Source organism: Oreochromis niloticus, linkage group LG3, assembly GCF_001858045.2.
Source record: "Oreochromis niloticus isolate F11D_XX linkage group LG3, O_niloticus_UMD_NMBU, whole genome shotgun sequence".
Lineage (NCBI taxonomy): Eukaryota > Metazoa > Chordata > Actinopteri > Cichliformes > Cichlidae > Oreochromis > Oreochromis niloticus.
Window position 1 is genome coordinate 72667679 of NC_031967.2, and position 22022 is coordinate 72689700.

Below are 22022 nucleotides of genomic sequence, written 5' to 3' on the forward strand. Positions count from 1 at the left end.
TTACTGATTGCTATACCACAAAAACAGTTTGTGGCATGGGATAGAATATTGTCAAAATATATCTGGAATGGGAAAAAAGCTAGAGTTAAATATAAAACGCTCCAATTAAAGAAAGAAAAGGGAGATCGTGGGGTTCCCTGTCTGCGAGAATATTACTATGCAGCTCAGTTAAGACCACTGATTTGTCTCTATTGTCCAGACTACACCGCCGGATGGAAAGATGTTGAAGGAACAATAGTAAAAAGAATTAAAGTTTCAGCGTTAATATAAAACTGCAGAATAAAATATATATGGCAGATAAACCTATACTACAAATAATGATATCTGCTTGGAAAGAAGTAATAAAAATTGGTGGTTTGGAAAATGCCTCTAAAGTTTTAAGATGGTGTTTATATGATTCAGATTTTACTCCAAATCAATATGATATTAGATTAAAAAACTGGATTGCAAAGGGTATAACTAATTATTATTCATGTGTCCATAAGGGAGCATTTTAAAGCTTTGAATCTTTAAGGAGTAAACATGACTTGGGGCCAGATGATTTTTTTTAGATACCTACAGATCAGAAATTACTTTAATCAAAACTTAAAAGTGAACCTAAACGAATTACAATTTGTAGAAACATTCTTATTACTAACCAAATCTGGAGCGCAAAGTAAAATTATTTCCAAATTATACAACAGCATCCTACAGTGTAAAAATTACAGCACTCTGTATATTAAAGCGAAGTAGGAAAAGGATGGTAATTTGTCAATTACAGACAAGTGTTGGGCTCACGCATGCAAGATACAATGGGCTACCACTGGGTCTAATGTTTGGCGTGAATTTAGCTGGAAAAGCATTATGAGATTTTTCATTACCCCTGCTCAACAAAGATATCGAGGAATTGGTGATAAATGTTGGAGATGTGGGGGAGACGGAGCCAACCATTTCCACATCTTTTGGAACTGTAAAGTTATTCGCCAGTATTGGTCTCTAATCCATGATCATTTACAAAATGTTTTTTCTTTTGTTTTTCCTTCAACTTTTGAGACCATTTTTTGTGCAATGTACCAGTGGATAAACTGAATTCCAACGAGAGAAGACTCCTGTATATCCTACTGGCCGCAAGTAAAAAGCCTCTTATGAGAAGATGGCTAAAGCCTGAACCACCAACGATGGAAGACTGGATACATTCTGTACAAGAGATCTATACGATGGGAAAAGTGTCATTTTCTCTTAAACTTCAGAGGGATACCGTCTACGGAATATGGTCTAAATGGACAGACTATGTTAAGCATATGAGGTGTGATTTTGTATAAGATGTTACAACCCTGAGTATTATGTAAACCTACCTGCCCTGCTGCCCTCCAACCCTAGTCCCCTTTTTTTTCGTCTCTCTTTTTTTCTTTTTTCCTTCTTCTTTAATTTTTTTAATTAAAACTTAAAAATGTAACAGCAAAGAAAGTGTAAAAATGCATACAATTGTTTTGTTCATCTGCTGTCCCAATAAAACAGATAATAAAAAAAGAAAACATTATTTCCCATCAGACCATGGGCAACATTCAGGCATCTAACACAGTAACACTAGTTAGCTGTGTGCACTACTAAAAAAAGGCTGTTCCAATTCTCAGCACCGATCCTCTCTTTCCCTGAGTCCTTAGCAATTCTCCTTCTCACGATGACGTTTTCCTCGAGGCTAAGGTAAGAGTTTAGGGAAGGGTTGTGCAGCTGAGTCACGTGACCACACAGCCACAAATCACAGCAGAGCAGGGAAAACGGGGCGGAGCAAAGTGTGTGTGCAGGAGAGGAGTCGAGCAGAGAGAGCTGCTTTTTCATGAAACGGGAGTAAAGTAGTAAACTTACAGGAACATATACCACTACCAACGTTTGGATCGATATCTGCATCGATCTGCACCCTTGTCTACTGGATTGTAGCTGAGATCAGCGTGAACCACGTGGGTCTCTGCTCCCTGATCTGTTTCCTGTTTGGAAAGACTTCCGGCTTTATCGCGGAGTTTCTAAAGGTAACCATCGAGCTAACTTTAATGTGGGTTCAGTTTATGTTGAGTTTATCTCTGTTGAGAATAATAGATTGCTTGGTATACACTGGAGTTAGACAGACTGTAGAGTTCGTGATTGCTTGCAACATTATATTATGGCGGTTGTTAGGGGGTAAGAGTACATATAAAAAAATAGTCTTTGAATATGAACAAAAGGGTGCAGGGCAGGAGAACAGCCAACCTCCACCCCCAGGACAGGAAGCCACAGGTACAAGCCTGGGGGAGGGCAACCCCAGGGTGAATAATAGAGAGAGACTAGTGGAAGCCTACTGAGCAGGGTTGTGTGAGGAATGCTCCTCAGATCAGCCTTTAGAATAGGACTTCATAGGATGATCTCCAGATGCATCTGTATTTTATTTACTCCCAGCCAGGGGCGATTCTAGGATCAGACCATTAAAAAACACTCCCAAAACAGAATAAATTATGTCAAAATATGAATAAAAACTATAAAAATGGAGGCAACTTTGCCTGTGGTAGAATGTATACAGTGTATGAAAAAATCTTTAGTGCAGATACTAATTTTACTAATTGAATAATAATAATTTTGTGTTGTAAGATTTATCAGTCTCATGCTTTCATAGTGGTACTTGGGAGAGCTTGACATTTTTATCAGGTGGTACACACTGTAAAAAGTTTAAGAAACACTGATAAGTGTATGTGTGCTTTTGGAAAACATTTAAAGCTGCAGTACAGAATCTTTGAAACAAGCTTAAAACATTTTTAGAATATAAACAGAGCATCTGCTTCTCTTTACAGCTCCTCACTCCACCAGGGCACCGTTTGCCACTTTCTCATAGTGCGCAAATGTGATGTACGTACTGCAGCAGTCATACAGACAACTAGATGGTCCAAAAGTTGGCCTACCTAATACTGGCTGAGGTTTTAATAGAGTTGTGGCTGAACCACATAAAATATATCATTAATTTTAATCTCCCTAATCAATGATAATGTTATGTTGGAATGTTGTTAAAGAGGGTCAAAAATGTTTCAACCCAGTTTGTTTTGCAGATTCTGTATAGCAGCTTTAATATAGGGAGAACACAACTTCCAGATTGTATGAGTAAAATCAGGTTTTGTCTCTTTGTCAGTTTAACAGTTTCTGTTTTGCCTGTCAGTTGTCTGTTTTTTTTTTTTTTACCTGGTTTTTCCTGACCTTGTACTTTCTCCTCACGTTCCCCTTTTCTCTCTCCCTCTTTAGACTGACAATCATACACAAATAGAGTGTATTCAATTAGATGAAAATTTACATTAATATGAAAAAAATACTATTAAAATCACTAACAAAGAGTCCTCTCTCAGTATCTATTGCAAACAGGACAGTGGTAACAACAGCAGGCTACGGACAATCTTAAGTTTTAGATTTTAAATAGTCTATATAAATTTCAATGGGAGCAACAGGACGATTAGATGTGGCTGATTTTACTACAGAGTAGGACGGATTGTAGAGTAGCAAACATCATCAGAAAAGATGTTTTCAACACTGCAGGTTACCTGGGTGTGATGTTTTTCTGCTAAAAAGAAACATGGTCTGAGTCCTACCTAACTATATAAAGAGTAACTGAAGGTTAAATGCAGCTAACATGTCCTGTTTTAAGCCAGACACTCAACCTCCGCTCTGCTGCATCTCAGCCGCCATCGCTCTGGCTGAAGCACCCCCAAAAATGGGCCAACATCGTGCCTGCTCCCAGCGCAAATGAAGACGTCTGATTTTGGAAGTAAAAGTCTCCGCCTGATTGCTACCATCAAAAAGAATCATAATTCAACAGCTCCTGGATGAGGTCTTCTGCAGCTCTCCTCAGTATCTGTTCACAGTTTATTGTGAAGACGTTGAGAGAAGAATGAGGCTGCGTCCACATTGGCCCGGATAGATTGGAAAACGGCGTTCTCTTCTGAAAACATTCCGTGTCCACACTAGCATTTTCAGTCGTTTTCACAGCGTTGCGCATCCAGATTGAAACGGGCGAAAATGCTTATTTGCCAGTACTGCGCATGGGCGAAACACAAGAAGATTCGACCTGCCTCATTTCTGTCTGCTGCTTATTTACTTTCTGGTGTTCTGACAAACTATCCTACTTTGGCAAAATGTCCTACCGTAAGTAGTTTATGCACATTTCTGCTGTCACAGAGTAATTCCAGCACAAATTTAAGTAGGTATGACGGTTTGCCACTTAACTTTTCCCGTTAAAGTATGCTTGTAGGTAACATTCACAAAGGTATCATGGTGTGGCACTTACCCATCAGAGTATGTTTCTAGCTGTTATTGACAAGGGTGGGATGGTTTGCCACTGAATTTTAGCTGTTAAAGTATGCTTGTGGCTCCAATTAACAAAGGTAGAATGGTTTTGCGCATGTGCTGAAACAATGGGTAGGATGGATTCCCGGAACACCGGCTCTTTGAAACGTGGCAGCAAAATGTTGAGGAAAAGCACAGTTTTTTAAATGGACTAACAATGAGGTGGACTTGTTGCTGTGAGTAACACAAAAGTAAAAAGTTGCAAAAGTGATTGAGAGTTAAATAATTTCAAGAAATCTGGAGCATGTACAGACTGATATTAATCTTTAACAGGACTGTCAAAATTGAGAGCAAACAAAACAACTGCTGTGCAATGCCCTCTGCTACCTTAGTTTAATTGGTCACATGACTGCATCATAAGGTTAACATGCGTCATCGTTTTAGAAAGTTTCCGTTTTCGCTGTCCACACTGCAACGCAAATCCACCGTTTTTAGATGTATTTGTAACCCATCTGAACTACACCCTGTCACATGACCCACGTCAGCTGATTTGAGGTCCCTCTCCTGGTTGGCTCCTTCCACGTCGCGGCAATTATGAAAACCGACTGTGGAGGGATACTTCCGGGTTCGACTCCTGCTGTGGCTGTAAGCTTATGGCGTTTAGAACGGCGTTGGAAAACAAAGCGTTTTCTCCCCTCAGTTTGTCTATAAACTCGTTTCACCTCAGCGGTAAGTGTCCTTAATATCTACCAATAACAACCTTTTAGTTGTCAGTAACCAGTCGATCGTTTTCGCGATTAAAAAATGACTTTGTTCGGTGGCGTTCCCACCGCGAGCAGAACTACAACAAAAACCGCTGTTTTCGAACACCTTTATTTACTTAAGCACTTAAATGGGCTTACTATGAAACAAAGTGCAATTGAATGATTATTGTTTTGTGTTGCCTTGAATTCGGCTATGCTGTCTGTTAGACAGTTGTTTTTCTTTATTGTTGATTTTGTATTTGTTTGTAGCGAATGCCACTGGAATGTATAGATTAAGCTATGTAGCCAAGAAGATTAATAATTTAACTGTTGTACGTTTGTGACTGATGATGATGATGATAATGATGATGATTATTCATGATTCGCATTGTTACATAGACTTGCAGAAAAATGTATTTGTTTAGCGGTAAACTGAATCGAACTTGATGTGCTAATGGACATTTTTCTGGCCTACAGGTCAGGTTTTTTCCCCCCTTTGAATTGATCTTCTTCATATGGAAGTGGCGAGCCGGTAGGACCATTCTTTGTTTTTTCCCCTCTTTTCCCCCACTTTGCCGTCTTTGGATTACGGACATATTTTTCCCCATTGTATGAAGCTGGACCCTAAGGAGGAATACCTTAAAAGTGAACTTTAAAAAGAAAAGGACCAAAAAGGACTCGTTTTCAAGAGCGTTTTCAAACCACTGCGCTTTCCATCAGTGAAAACTCCATCTCAGTGTGGTCCAGATGCCAAAATGGAGAGAAAACGATGCATTTTCAAACAAAAATGCGTTAAATTATTATTATTATTACTATTATTATTAAAGTTTAGCAGGTTGTGCACATTTAACAAAAGTAGAGCGCGCTTCTTGAAAACAAAATAAAATAAAACAAACCCCACAAATGGTCGACCCAAGGATATATTGTCTTTTGTGTCTTTTTTTTTTTTTAAGTTAAATTCAGTCTGTCAATGTTCAATAGTCACTCAGTGTGTTTGTAACCAGTCGGGTTACAATCTACCAGTTAATCCGGCTCTTTGGGCTGGGCTCGCCATCCAGTACTGGAAAAGGGATCCTCGATTCTTCTCAGGTCCTCAAAACCAACCCAATCCAATCCAAATAAGCAAAGGAAAAAAACCTGACCATGTGAAGCAACAAATGCTACACGGGGCTTCACAGTGCTCACGCTGGCTCACGGCCTTTGGAATACAGTATCACTCTTACTATTTCCACCGAAATAAGGACGTTAATGAGACTATTCAGCAGCTTCTTCACCGTACGGGTAAATGGACCTTTCACCGTCTGTGTCTCTGGCGTATCTGACTAGCACACGAAGGCACACGCAGGTGTCTGAGCAGCGCGCACAGACTGGGGGAGGAGGGTAAGACCGGCCACTGATTGGTCGCTCAGTGAATCTAACAAACACACTCTAAAGGACAAAGTCCTGCCCCCACACCATTTATATATTACATATACATACGTACATATTAATTAAACATATGTTTACATGCTTTTTATCAGTATTTATTATATTTAACTTTAACTTATATTTAATTTATATTTAACTTTGGGGCGATCATGGCTCAAGAGTTGAGAGTTCGCCTTGTAATCGGAAGGTTACCGGTTCGAGCCCCGGCTTGGACAGTCTTGGTCGTTGTGTCCTTGGGCAAGACACTTCACCCGTTGCCTACTGGTGGTGGTCAGAGGGCCCGGTGGCGCCAGTGTCCGGCAGCCTCGCCTCTGTCAGTGCGCCCCAGGGTGGCTGTCTTGGTCTGCCAATAAACAATGGCCTAGTTTTTATTTTTATCTTTTGTAAAGACAGTATCTGTGAGGACCTGCTGTTGCTACTATAATCATCAAATCAATGATCAGCTGATCAGCTGACTTTCATCCTAGATGACTTTTATATCTCGTCGGGACTGGATTTTATATTCCTGATGGCAACTTGACTTGGACGTGGTGAGTTTTCTTCTTTCTCGGAAGTCCTTCCCCCCGATTGTTCATTTTTCATCTCTCCAGACCAATGGTAGAGGTGGAAGGCTAGCTTCAGTATTTAAAAGCGATTTTCGCTGTCGGCAACTGCCACCTGTTTCATATGGAAGCTTTGAGGGGCAGCTTTTGGAAATGAACTGCACTCCATCATCTGTCTGCGCGGTGGTTTATCGTCCACCGAAATGCATTAAGGATTTTAATCTCAATTTTGCTGACGTACTGGGGAATCTTATGTTAGGATATGACCGTGTTTTAATTGCTGGTGATTTTAACATCCATGCATGCTGTGAAACTGGACGACTAGTAAAAGATTTCCTTGCCCTTATTGACACTTTTAATCTCACTGAGTGGGTGAGTGATCCAACTCACAAGAAAGGTCATACACTTGATCAGGTGCTTGCATATGGTCTTGATGTCTGTATTACAGAAATCAAGGACTGTGGGATATTGGATCATTTCCCAGTTATGTACAGTGCGTAACGTGGAGTTGGACAGCGAGCGACCTGTGCATCAGATGCGCATGATAAATTCAGTGACTGCTGCTCGCTTTTCCTCTGCTTTTACTAACTCGGTCCTCTGTGATACCAACCCCGGTGCGAAACTATCAGCTGATGACCTAGCTAACCTTTTTAACTCAATATGCTCCACTATCCTTGACTCTGTTGCTCCACTAAGGACTAAACGCAACAAATCTTCACATCAACCTTGGCTGAATGAAACCACCCGCACTCTCAGACGTAAATGTCGACGTGCAGGGGGAAAATGGAAAGAAAACAAGCTCCAGGTGTCTTTGGGCATCCTGCATGACTGCTTAACAAAATATCAGAAAACTGTTAAAGCTGCAAAATCTGCTTTCCTATCCGGTGTAATTTCTACCAACTTTCATAAGCCCCGAGTTATTTTTAATATTTTTAATTCTGTGATTAACCCCTGTGCCACTGTTCCTATGGAGGCTTCCTTTGCACTTTGTGAAAACTTTTTGAATCACTTCATTAAAAAAATCTCAACCTTACGAACACTGTATTCCCAGGCAGTGTTAGACCTAGATCCACCTTGTAAATGCTTGGCTGTTTTTCAGCAGTTTGAGCCTTTGACTTTTTCTGCACTGAAGGAAGTAATTGATCACTTAAGACTGTCTAATTCCCCACAAGATATTCTTCCTTCTCGCCTCCTTAAAGAAACTCTTCATGCCATTGGGCCTAGTATTTTATTTTTATTAAATACTTCATTGTCAACAAGTTGTGTACCAGCTGTTTTTTAAACATGCTGTTGTGCAACCCATTACTAAGAAGAAAATTCTTGATCCAAATGTACTTTCTAACTTCAGGCCAATTTCTAAACTCTCTTAAGTCCAAAATTTTGGAAAAGGTTCTTTTCAAGCAACTTCAGACCTTTTTAGACACTCATGGCATTTGTGAAGTGTTCCAGTCTGGTTTTAAATCTCTTCACAGTACTGAGACTGCACTTTTACAAGTTTTTAATGATCTTCTTTTAACTGTCGACTCAGGTTGCTCTGTTGTTTTAGTCCTTTTAGATTTGACTGCTGCCTTTGACACAGCATTCTTTTATCGAGACTTGAACACGTTGTTGGTCTAAAAGGCATGGTTTTATCATGGTTTAAATCTTATTTGTCAGAGAGGTCTTTTTCTATTTTTTTTCTCTTCCTCCACCCCTGTGTGTTGTGGTGTGCCATAGGGGTCTGTTTTGGGTCCAACTCTGTTCTCCATGTACAGGTCCTTCTCAAACAATTTGCATATTGTGATAAAGTTCATTATTTCCTGTAATGTACTGATAAACATTAGACTTTGATATATTTTAGATTCATTACACACAACTGAAGTAGTTCAAGCCTTTCATTGTTTTAATATTGATGATTTTGGCATACATAGCTCATAAAACCCCAAATTCCTATCTCAAAAAATTAGCATATCATGAAAAGGTTCTCTAAATGAGCTATTAACCTAACCATCTGAATCAACGAATTAACTCTAAACACCTGCAAAAGATTCCCGAGGCTTTTAAAGCCTCCCAGCTGATTCATTACTCAAAACCGCAATCATGGGTAAGACTGCCGACCTGACTGCTGTCCAGAAGGCCATCATGGACACGCTCAAGCAAGAGGGTAAGACACAGAAAGAAATTTCTGAACGAATAGGCTGTTTCCAGAGTGCTGTATCAAGGCACCTCAGTGGGAAGTCTGTGGGTAGGAAAAAGTGTGGCAGAAAACACTGCACAACGAGAAGAGGTGACCGGACCCTGAGGAAGATTGTAGAGAAGAACCGATTCCAGACCTTGGGGGACCTGCGGAAGAAGTGGACTGAGTCTGGAGTAGAAACATCCAGAGCCACCATGTACAGGCGTGTGCAGGAAATGGGCTACAGGTGCCTCATTCTCCAGGTCAAGCCACTTTTGAACCAGAAACAGCGGCAGAAGCGCCTGACCTGGGCTACAGAGAAGCAGCACTGGACTGTTGCTCAGTGGTCCAAAGTACTTTTTTTCGGATGAAAGCAACTTTTGCATGTCATTCGGAAATCAAGGTGCCAGAGTCTGGAGGAAGACTGGGGAGAAGGAAATGCCAAAATGCCTCAAGTACAGTGTCAAGTACCCACAGAGAGAAGCTTTATTGACGATCACCAGCATATACATGCGCATCACATGCAATCACAATGCATCTTATCGGCTATTTCCACCTCCCGTTATATACTCTCTGCAATAACGCACACTTTTTTCTGTGTGTGTGCTATAAAAAATAAAGACGTCCTTCTTACAGCTGAGAGCATATTTTTATCTGTGTCATCACTATGAAAATTCTGAAACTTAACAGACAAATTCTAGTGGGTAACTTTTCTTTTTCTTTTTTTTTTTTTTGCAAATCTCTTTTTATTAGCATTTTTTACTTTTTAACAAACAGAAAGTACTCAAAGGACATTACCTAGTGAAGCGAGATCGATCAACTGCAGACCAGACAACAAACGACGGAGGCTCCAGAAAAGTGCAATCAAACGATGAGTTTATTAAGAGAGGAAACATCAGCATATGTCTTCCTCTGACAAAAATACATTGAATGCTGGTTTTATAGCATAGAAAATTAACGCCCACACATACACATCAATACAGGTCAAAAATACATTGTGTACAGTCATTGTTTACAGACAAGGGTACATCTTGTACATCTCTAATAACTATAAACAGACATGTAACTTCTCTTTTCTATATCACTTGCCTTTTACGGTAATAAACTTCAAGCTTCAGGGTCTCTAAGAGCTAATAATGGACACTCGTCATTAATCACTAAGTAGACTAAATTGCAGCAAGTCTCAAGAAGGAACAGAAGACACTTGGGCCTTCGCTCAGGCCTGTTGCTAGATTTATGTGTATTGTAAGCATGCATGCAATTAACCTGCTATGTTCTCATCTTCCCTCAACATGTATCACCTGGACACTCTCACCAGTGAAGCTTAAAACCCTCTTGGATGGAACATCAACTCTAAACAAGCACAGATATGCAATGTGTATAAAATGAACTAAACCTGTGAATAGAATGAATGTGATGACAAACATATTCAATGCAATATGAACCCTGTAAGAAATATTACTGATAAAATAATGCTGTAAAACATGTTCTCAATGCATTTATCATAAGGCAGGTTATATGGTAACAATAAAAGAATCTCTCCCAACACTAGTAATCAAAAAGTAAAAGCAAACAGAAAAAAAAAAATTTAAAACAGAAAGAGGCAGTGGAGGAGTTGCAGTGAGTAGGAGATTGGTTCGGCCGCAGAAACCCCATTTCTAGTTAGAATGTAATCATAAAATAGAATACAAATTTAAGATCTCTATGTGGAACCAAGCCGTCATGTTGAATATTTGTAAAGATTAGAACGTTTGTCCACAAAAAGGGCAGTAATATGGGTTTCTGCCACCGAACTCCTCGTACAGATCATATGCAGATCTAAAGATAAAGCACACACACCATAATAATAGTAACAATAGAGGTTACATCTATAAAAATCCTCAGGGGAATACATGTCGTTGTTATGCTTCCCAGATAAGAGACAGTACTCATAGAGTAAAGTCAATTCCTGTGTCAGAAATAATAAACATTGACCATTTCTTCCAGTTCGGAGTGAAGAGCTGTACTTTCAGTCTTAGTGCGAAAGTTAATTTTTCTGTTATGTATACTTTTTGAATTATGCTTGTCCAGTGAAGGAAAGTTGGGGCCTCAGGCTTAAGGTAAAGCCTGGTAATGGCTTTTCTTGCTGCCGTAAGAAGGATCTTAGTTAAATATAAGTCCTCTCTTTTAACGCTATCATCAATATTTCCTAAAAATAAAACAGTACAGTCCTCAGGGACTTTGTAACCCAGGACTTTTTGTTAGGTATCATTAACTGTTGTCCAGAATGGGTTAATTTTAGAGCAAGACCAGAAAATATGGGAGTGGTTAGCTGCCAATTCACCACAGGTTCTCCAACAAGGCTGCTGTATGCCCAACTGCTTACTCCTAATGTGAGGAGTGATTAAAAAAAACCTGATAAGGCATTTCCAATTAAATTCCCGCCACTGTAGGGAATTTGTAGACGTTTGAAGCGAACCACATAACTGGTACCATGTTTCATCTGTAATTGATAGTTTTAGTTCCTGTTCCCATTTTGTCTTTACATATAAAGAGGTAAATCTTTGATTCTTCATCAAATTAGAGTATAATTTGGATACTAGTTTAGTAGTTTTCTGCTGGTAGGCGTCGCACATTGTTTCAATTAGAGGGTTAATCATCTCAGCCTCAGCTATCTCTTTATTGTAATAATCTCGAAGTTGTAGATATCGAAAAAAATCCTGATTTTCCAAGTCAAACATGTCTTTAAGGTCTTGGAAGCTCCTAACTTTGTCCTTTTTTGTAATTAAGCAGAAAGCAGTTAGGCCTCTGTTGGTCCACTCTTTGAAAGACCTGTCATACTGTCCTGGTTTAAAACTCTTGTCCAAGGCTATCCATCTCAACTTCCTATGGTCATTTTGCAGTTTTAAATGTTTGACAATAGAGTGCCACATATGTACTGAAAACTGGGATATGGGATCGAGTTTTGACTCAATAATGTCAGTTAAGGTATTTTCTCCTAACAATGTCTGGACATTGTAGTCCATGCTATCCTGTGTCTCAATCTGTTTCCACTTTGCGGTGTATGAATTGTCACACCATAGACATAAAGGGCGCAATTGCGCTGCCTGAAAATATACTTTAAGGTTAGGCAAAGCCATACCCCCTTTGTCCTTTGGCAACTGCAGAGTGGAGAAGCGTATTCTTGCCTTTTTACCTCCCCATATGAATCTCGACAACATTCTATCCCAGGCTTCAAACTGTAGAGATGGAATTTTAACCGGCAGTGCCTGGAAAATGTACAGCAGCCTTGGCATTACATTCATTTTTATCACATTTATCTTGCTGCTAAAGTCTAACGGGTATGTTGGCCACCTCTCCACGTCTTTTCTAATATCATCCGTGATCGGAATTGAATTTGAAGTGTACAATGAAGCTGGGCTTCTTGTTATGAAGACACCCAAATATCTGATTTCTTTAGTTTTCCAACTGATATTAAAGCCTTCTTTAATTTCTTTGCTCGGTACATAATTGAAGTGAATCATTTGTGTTTTTGTGATGTTGAGTTTATATCCCGAGTATTCATGAAATTCTGCTATTACTTCCAGAAGTTTAGGAAGGGAGGTGTTCAAGTCCCTCAGATACAATATCACATCATCCGCAAATAATCCTATTTTATGTTCCCTTTTTCCTATAGAGACCCCTTTTATATCTACCTCTTGTCGTATTGCTTGAGCCAGAGGTTCAATATATAATGCAAAGAGTATGGGACTTAATCCGCATTCCTGCCTTGTTCCGTGATGCAAGCTGAATCTTGCTGATAGGGATCCATTTATTTTAAGTCTAGCTACAGGTTGGTGATACCCTGCTCTTATTAATTTTATTGAGTCTTCAGTGAAACCAAATCTTTCTAAGGTCTGATACAAGAATCCCCACCCTACCCTGTTGAAAGCCTTTTCGGCGTCCAGACTAACAAGAGCTGCATCCCATTTATTACTGTCAATTTTGTGAAGTATGTGTAATGTCCTCCTGATATTGACCTGTGTTTGCCTCCCTGGGACGAATCCACATTGGTCGTCCTCAATTATGTCATTAATGAACAGTTCGATTCGTTTAGCTATAATTGAAGTGTACAATTTGTAATCTACATTTAGGATAGATATTGGTCTATAATTTGCACAGTTATCTCTATCCTTTCCTTCCTTGGGGATCAAAAACACGATAGCATCATTCCGCGATGGGGGTATCTGGCCATTCTTAATTATCCAATTCAAAGTTCTTAACAGGATAGGGTTAAGCTTCTCCCGAAATACCTTATACCACTCTGCGGGGAACCCGTCACTACCTGGAGTTTTGTTGGCTTTCAGTCTACTGATTGCCTTATTTAGTTCTTCTACTGTGATTCCCTTAGTAAGTACTTCGTTTTGGTTTTTCCCGATGGTAGGTAGGTCTAGTGAGTACATTTTTTTTTTTTTTTTTTATTGATTGTATATCTACATTTCCTTCTTGCATATAGAGATTTTGGTAGTAATTGTTGAAAATGTTTTCTATTTCTTCCGGTTTAGTTTCCAACTCTTGAGTTATAGGGTTTCTAATTTTGTGTATTGCTGTATCTATTTACTGCTTTCGAGCTAATAATTTGGTAGATTTAGGGCCTAGGTCATAATAATTTAGTCTCAAATATCTTGCCTTTCTTTCCACTTCCTGATTCAATAAATTTTCCATTTGTATTTTAACCTCTAAAATTTGTTTCTGTGTTATGGGGTCGCTTTTTAGTCCTGAAGATTTTTTCCAGCTCTTTTAAATTTTTTGTCAATTGATTATATTTTTCAATTCTTTTTTTTTTTAACAAAAGAAGCTTTTGCTATCAAGCTTCCCCGCAGAACGGCTTTCATTGAATCCCAAAGAATTAGAGGGTTCACTTCTCCGTTGTCATTCTCTTTAATGAATGTATCTATTTCTTGTTTAATATCATTTGTAATAGATTCATTATTGAGAAGGCCTACATTAAGGCGCCAAACTGTGTTCTTTGGAAGTGAGTCCAGCTGAATTGTCAGAAAAATCGCGTTATGATCTGAGACATCCGCTACCCCGATTCTACAGTCCAACACTCTGTGAAATTCTTCCTTTTGCATTAAGAAGTAATCAATCCGGGTGTGTACTGAGTGTGGAATTGAATAATGTGTATAGTCCCTTTGTGAAGGGTGCAGTAATCTCCAGACATCCACCAGTCCCGTTTCCTCAAGTGTCAAGTTTAAGTGTCTGCTTATATGTGTTTTGCATCTAGTTTGACTAGTTGTGTCCAAATTATAATTCAATATTACGTTGAAGTCCCCTGCACAAATACAAATTCCCTCTGCCTCCACTGAGATTAGGTCAAAAAGATCTTTAAAGAATGATTTGGGACTATTTGGTGGCGCATATATACAGACAAGAGTCAAGATGCTGTTTAAAGTTTTGCCCTTCACAATGATATACCGTCCTACTTTATCTTTTATTTCTTCAAAGAGTTCGAATGACAAATTGTTCGCCATAAGATTGGCCACCCCTCTTTTATGGCTGTTGACATGGGAGCTATAATATGTTTTCCTATATCCAAGTTTCTTTAATTTTTCATTCTCTTGTGGTGACAAATGGGTTTCCTGCAAAAAGACTATATCCTTATTTTATTTTTTTTATTTTTGTTAATACTCTTTTGATTGGATTACCCAGGCCGTTAACATTAAGCAACATTAATTCCAGACACTGTGGCATAGTATACTGTTGTAAAAGCAAAATGATCCTCCACCACTGACCTCGAAAGCAAATAAAACCTAAACCAAAACACGGTAGAACAAATAAATGAACAAGTAACGAGAACTGTAGAATTCAAAACTCGAGTAGCATTGCAATATGACTCCCAATATGAGGTAAATGACACACCCCCACACAATGATGAGAGGGAGAGCCTCACTGAAAGTGAGGGCCCTCTCTAAGAATCAGTGAGAACCCCGAACTGAGTCACACTCATCCTATCTTAAGTTGTTGGCTACCTCAAGGTAGACTTGTAGTCAAGACCGCCTAATCCGAGACCAAGACAAGACCAAGACCAGAGGGTATCGAGACCAAGACAAAGACCAAGACCAGAGGGTATCGAGACCAAGACAAGACCAAGACCAAGACCAAGTTGAGACGAGACCAAGACCGAGACCGAGTCGAGACGAGACCAAGACCAAAACCAAGACCGAGACAAAAAAAGTCTTTAAACTGCAGCCAGATGCTGCTTCGTTTACAGGCGTCAGGCATATTTATGTGTTTTTGCTTTCGCACAGCCCTCCTCACCGCTGTCTACTGTCTCACTCACTTACTGAGAGGACAGACGCACGCTCCACTTGACTGTCGCGTCTCTCACCCTCTCTGTTTTTCACATAATGATATTATCCTATATCCTCGCATGTGATTGGCAACAATATGGAGGGATTGGAGCATAACTGAGCCACTGTGTGAGAGCTGAGCAGCAAAAGGAAATTAAGTGAGGGTAGAAATGACTGAAAGATTATTAGGCTCTGTTTTGAGTTTTGTTCAAAAAAGAATGACTTCATATAGGAAAAAAAATAAATATCACATATGCAGGACACCTTAAACTAGTTTTTTAATTAAGCAGCAAGGCAGAACAAAGTCGGGCCTGTATCAAGACACAGGGACTATATCCCAATTCAACCAGACCCAGAACTGATCCGGAATTAAAACAGGACTACAACAGTTCAAAATCAGGACTACTTAGGACTTAACCAAGACGGAACCAGAATCAGAACTAGATGATAGTAGCACTGAAAATCATCATAGACCTGCACTACACTTATTTTTTTAATTCTACCAAAGTACGCTATTTAGATTCTGAAAAGTTTATATAATTATTTAGCCTTGTTGTGCAAACAAGCCTGCATAACTTAATAAATATAGAATTTGAAAAGTAACAAATGGTATCTAAAAAGAAACAGGTACTAGATACATGTTCTGATGAGTTTTGGCAAACAACCATTTGACTAACATGTGTGTCTCACCTGCTCTTGTTCGATCTCTGTTCTGTCCTCATTCTCCATCTCCCTCTCTGCTCCTCTCTCTCCCTCTCTGTTCCTCTCTCTCCCTCTTTGTGCTGACAATCAAGCCAAACACCAACATCATCAAATATACAGTTGAAACCAGATATTTACATACTCTTCAGATAAAAGCACAAACACTTTTTTAATTGTAACATCAAATCAGACTAAATGTTTATTTTTTTAGATTGATAAATATAAAAAACATATTTGTTAACTTTAAGAGTAAAGAGAAAAACTATATGTATTTCTTAATTGCAAATGGCACCAAATTGTATTCAAAATTGAGCCACACTTATGGAGCTCCACAATTCTGTTCCTGGTGTTTTGGTTGACATCTCTTGATTTTCACATGTCACAGAAACAGGCTCTGTGTTTTGCCTTATATGCATCCACAGCTGTGCCACCAATTTACTCACATGGACTCTACTAACCTATCAGAAGCTTCTTAAGCTCAGAATGGAATGTCTGGAGTTTTTCTTATTAATTAACAATAAACTTAGTGTATATGTTCTCCTAAATTTGATGAAAGGGATAAAAATAGACAGCTCTGTCTCTCTTTATTCTGTCATTAAACTAATTCAAAAGATATTTCAACATTTATTTATCTAAAACAAAAGTTTACTCTAAATTAATGTTTAACAGTAAAAATAGTTTTTATGTTTTCTACCTAAAGTGTATGTAAATATCTGGTTTCATCTGTGAATATACTGCTGTGTATTGAAATTTCTCTTGTTTTGCATAGATATACTGAACAACATACAAAGCATAATATATAAAATAACATCTACCTGAGTTTTTTCTTTGAAAGAAGCTTCTTATGTCCATTGTTGTGTTCATCAGTACACAATTGAAACCGATTTAGAGAGTTTGTTTAGCCGTGGAGGGTAACAACTGAAAATATGAAATGTAGGCTAAGACTCTCTAAAAAATCAGCATTGTTGTTCGGCTTTTTATTTATCCATTTGTTGATTCACTCGAAGAGCAAGTAACGCAACCAACTGATCAGTTTGATATCAATCTTTTGTGATACACCGTCATATTTACATTATTAGTTCAGTACGAATGATTTGCTTTGGTACCTGGTCAAACTTAAGCTCTCCTCTGTCTGCAGCAAACTCGCAGGCAGCAGCTTCTCCCCCCTCGCTCACATGCGTGCTGTGCTCAGTCGCCTAGTACCTGAGCTCGGATCATACCAAAATTAGGGGGAATTTACGACGGTGCCCCATGCTTCTGAAAAAATGACCCGGGCTTAAGCCCAGTAAGCCACCCCCCCGCTCCGCTAATGGTTGACTCCAAATCTCCGGAACACTATGTCGATTTGAGAACGGAAGATCGAAACAGCGAGACCAAGACCGAGACAAGACAAAAGTCCGTCGAGACCGAGACCAAGACAAAAGTCCGTCGAGACCAAGACGAGACCAAGACCACGTAAAAGTGGTCTCGAGACCGGTCTCGAGACCAAGACCGGTCTCGAGACATCCAACTCTACCTCAAGGTAGAGCGATTATACACAACTAGAACCATAAAGAACATGTTCATTATTCAGGAAAGGCAGATACATATTTAAACTGTTTACGTTATCTGTCCCCACACTGAGATAGTTTCTGTACAGACAAACCCTTCTCCGAAGTCAAGTTGTTCTCCGCTGGAACTCTTGTAGTTTGTCACGCACTCTCTGAATGGCTCCGCTGTTGCTTCTCCGGGTCACGGGTTGCCATGGTGATGCTTGCTCCAGCTGCTCTAGTAGAGACGTAGGATCGAATCCTCCTCTTTCGCGTGGCTCCTCCACTGTAAATCCCCTACGCTGCATCTCTCGTATCGCCTCTGCCAGATTGTGGTACACCTGAGGGTCCGTGTCCCAGTGGATCCGGAGTTTTGTGAATGGAGATTGGAATTGTATGCCCTTTTGTTTAAGTGCGCTTTTCACTTCTCTATATGCACGGCGCTGTTGTACTACCGTGGCAGTATAATCATGGTCGAAACCGATGAGTTTGTCTTTGACGAGGATCTTTTTCTGCCATGCGTTTCTGAGGACGGTTTCCTTTGTTTTGAACTGAAGAAAACAGACGACAATGGAACGGGGAGCGGCATCAGCACCTGGCTTAGGACCGAGGGATCGGTGAGCCCGTTGTATTTGTGGGTCAGTGCCATCAGGTAATAGCCTCTCTCCTCTGATCACATTTTCAACAAAGTACATTACCGAGCTGCCCTCTTCTCCTTCCGGAACTCCGTAGATTCGCAGGTTGTTTCTTCTCGATCTAGATTGAAGGTTTTCTAGCCTTTCGGTTAGTTTCCTCTGCTCCATTAGCGATTGTCTCAGCACGTCATAAGCCACCGCTGACCAGCTTTCAAGCCCCGCCACTCGTGTTTCGGCTTCCTCGAGTTTCTTGCCGTGTTCTTGGAGCGCTAGCTTGTTAGCCGATAGCTGTTGGTTTGTGTTGTCTTTGAATTTCTTTAGGTCGTCTTTCAACTCACACCTGAGGTCTTCTTTGAATGCGTTGAAGTCAGCTTTCATCTCCGTCCGGAGGTCAAAAATTTGTTGGCTGATATTTTTAATGCCCTCTTGCAAAGACTCGAGATTGGCCCCCTCGCCATCTTCTTCATCTGAGTTAGCCATATCAGCGTGCGTGTCCTCTCGTTCTTCTGGAGAACACTGTTCCGTTGGTTCATGTATCTTCTTATTCTTTTTCTTTGTCTTTATTCCCCCCGGCATTGTTTTAAACATTGAAGCAGTCAGAAAACTTGAATTTAAGGGGGAATTCGCTCGACCTCGAGGAGCTCAGGAATTACGCAACCATTCTGCTCGCTGCCAACCGGAAGTCGTGTCAGCTATCAGGAGATTTTGGAGCACTTCATGCTTCCATCTGTTGAAAAGCTTTATGGAGATGAAGATTTCATTTTTCAGCACGACCTGGCACCTGCTCACAGTGCCAAAACCACTGGTAAATGGTTTACTGACCATGGTATTACTGTGCTTAATTGGCCTGCCAACTCTCCTGACCTGAACCCCATAGACAATCTGTGGGATATTGTGAAGAGAAAGTTGAGAGACGCAAGACCCAACACTCTGGGTGAGCTTAAGGCCGCTATCGAAGCATCCTGAGCCTCCATAACTCCTCAGCAGTGCCACAGGCTGATTGCCTAAAATATATCAAAGTCTAATGTTTTTCAGTACATTACAGGAAATAATGAACTTTATCACAATATGCTAATTTTTTGAGAAGGACCTGGGGTCCGTTCTTCGTACCTCGCTAAGTAAGTTAGCCGGATTTGATTGCTGACGATTTCGCGTGATCTTGGATCATTCGGTTCTCCGAAGCTCATCCGGGACTTGCTGTCATAGCAACAGATCCGTAAGCGTAAACCTGCTCGGGAGCAGGCTTACTTTATGTAAACAGGATTAGATCGCGGCCACTCAGGTATGTCCGCTTCATTTATACGAAAGCAACAGCGATATTTCTCCACTGTTTTGCCATAAATAAATATTATCAATGTAACTAAAGATAATGCAGTATTTGATTCTTTTATTGATTTCATACAGATACATACAGGTCATTTCCGAAAAAAAGGGAAATGTACTATTAATCATTCTATGTCATGTAGTAGATTATGTCAGATGTAATTCATATTTTAGAGTAGTAATAGTAAATTACTTCGTGCAATCAAGATGAGAGACCACGGCTATAAAAGCGAAGGTGGATTTGGGAAGTATGTCGCAGCCATGTCCTGTCCGTTTGTACGCGAGCAACCCATTGCGGATGGTGCAAGATTGATAAGCAGAGTTTTCAGAATTCAGCGTATATTGCGGGATAGACAGGATCCTTTAGCTCAGCGCGACAGTGTGCTCATAGAGAGATATCGATTTTCCCGTGAGGGTATTATTTACTTAACACTCTCTCTCTCTCACACACACACTCACTCACTCTCTCCCTCTCTCTCTCTCTCTCTCTCTCTCTATAGAGATATGTATATGTATATGTATATGTATATATATATATATATATATATATATAATATGTGTGTTTCCCAACTTACTGTGCATGCTTCAGTCACCCCTTGCATGGGAACAGGTAAAAGTGATTATGTCAAACTACACACAAAAAAACCCACAATGTCAATAAATGTCACAGTACAAAAAGGGGTGTGACGAGGGGGTGCAGGACCCACCACCTGTCTTTATTTGCTCTGCCCTTTTCTTGGTTGCTGTTATAAACAAACAAACAGATTATTTCAGGGTCTCTTTTCAAGAGACTAAAAGCAATATAAGTGATAAATATTACCATTCTGTAGAATATTCTTATATTTCACTTTTACTTGTTCCCATGTTCTAGTGGGTCCTGTTGTGGCTCTAATGTGGAAGAGGATATAATGTAATATAATATAATGTGGTATAATATAATATCACATGATATGTAATATCATGGATCACTTACGAGTTTAATTTGTCAGCAACTTTCTGCCAGCCCTCTCTCCTTGCTTTTGCAGCCTTTGCAGTGTTCCCCTGCGTTTTGATTAAACTCTGAAACTCCTGATATCCCTCAATAAAGAGTTCTTGCTCTGCTGCCGTCAAATACTGAGCGCGCTCCTTCGACATCTTCGCCGACCAATCACAGGGTTGCCGATCAATGTTTCTACTATCGATGCGTAGCCCCTTTTAAGCCACCCAGTGATCTCAGATTACTTCATCCAGCTATACTAATCGTCAACAACAGGTGTGTTCGGAGAACCGGATTAGCGAGCTCAAAGTTAGCGCGATGATTTGATCTTGGATGTGTCATTTGATCTTGGATGTAGTAAGCGAGGTACGAAGAATGGACCCCTGTACATGCTGACTTTGGTATCTATTTTTAGGAAATACAACATTCCCTTTCATTGTTATGCTAACTTTGCACTGTCTACATTCTGCTGTAACAAAACAGATTTCCCATGTGTGGGACTAATAAAGGTTATCTTATCTTACATTAGTGACTTAACCTCGTATTGTGAATGGATTATCTCAGTTGTTCCCCCCTACTGAAGTTTGGTCCATTTACAGCGTATTTCCATGCGATTGCATTTGTCAAAAAAAAAACATCGGGAACTTTTATCGAGTAGAAAAAAGTTTGCGTTCATCCTCCAGCCTCAATGTGATATGCTTTGTTATGCAAACATAGCTGTATCGCTAGCGATCACTAGCACAGCATTATATACCAGCTAGCCCAACTTCAGTAACCCTACAAAGTTCACTGTTGTGTATTTTTTAGTCTTCATTTATGTTGGAAGTGATAGCAGGGCTGTACGTTTTATTTTTTTACAAAAATCTCTCCTTGGGCCTTGGGGGGTGGGCACGTTTTACAGCATCCAGAGGATGGTCGGTGTATTCCAACCCACCTCTGGCGCTGGTGCCCTACCCTCAATTTTAATGCATATAGACAGTGAGGGTTTTTGGGAGGAGCCGTGCTGCTCTCTGGCAGGAAGCACCATGCCCTCCTGTGTTTTAAATGCACTTTAGAACAGCACACAGCAATACTACATATGAGCGGGTGGAGGGAGGTTTGGGGTCTTCACTCACCCCGGTTCTGTTAGCCGTCAGGGCTGGGGAGCTGGGAGGAGCTGCTGGCCGTCAGATTGAGGGTTACACCTCCTGGGTCTAGGTGCGGCTTGCCCCTCTGGGGACAGGGGTACATGGACCTGGGATGTAGAGTATGTTTGGGGAGTGTGATTATCTATGCAGTGTCTATGTGTGTCTGTCTATACGTTGGGTAAGTGCCGAGTATTTGGTTGTGTATATGGGGGTGGGAATGCACATTTGAGTCTGCGTGCGCCTTTTCGTCTGTGTCTATATGTCAGGTTGGGTCTT

At 40.2% G+C, this 22022-nt stretch overlaps 1 long non-coding RNA gene across 1 annotated transcript in view; it reads left to right on the forward strand.

The window, feature by feature from the left end:
- The first annotated feature begins 1745 nt into the window (after positions 1–1745).
- Positions 1746–22022, forward strand: part of LOC109199024 (uncharacterized) — a 24680-nt gene continuing 4403 nt past the window's right edge. The window contains exon 1 of the long non-coding RNA XR_003219538.1: positions 1746–2006. This is a non-coding gene — a long non-coding RNA (uncharacterized LOC109199024). The remainder of the gene's footprint in view (positions 2007–22022) is intronic.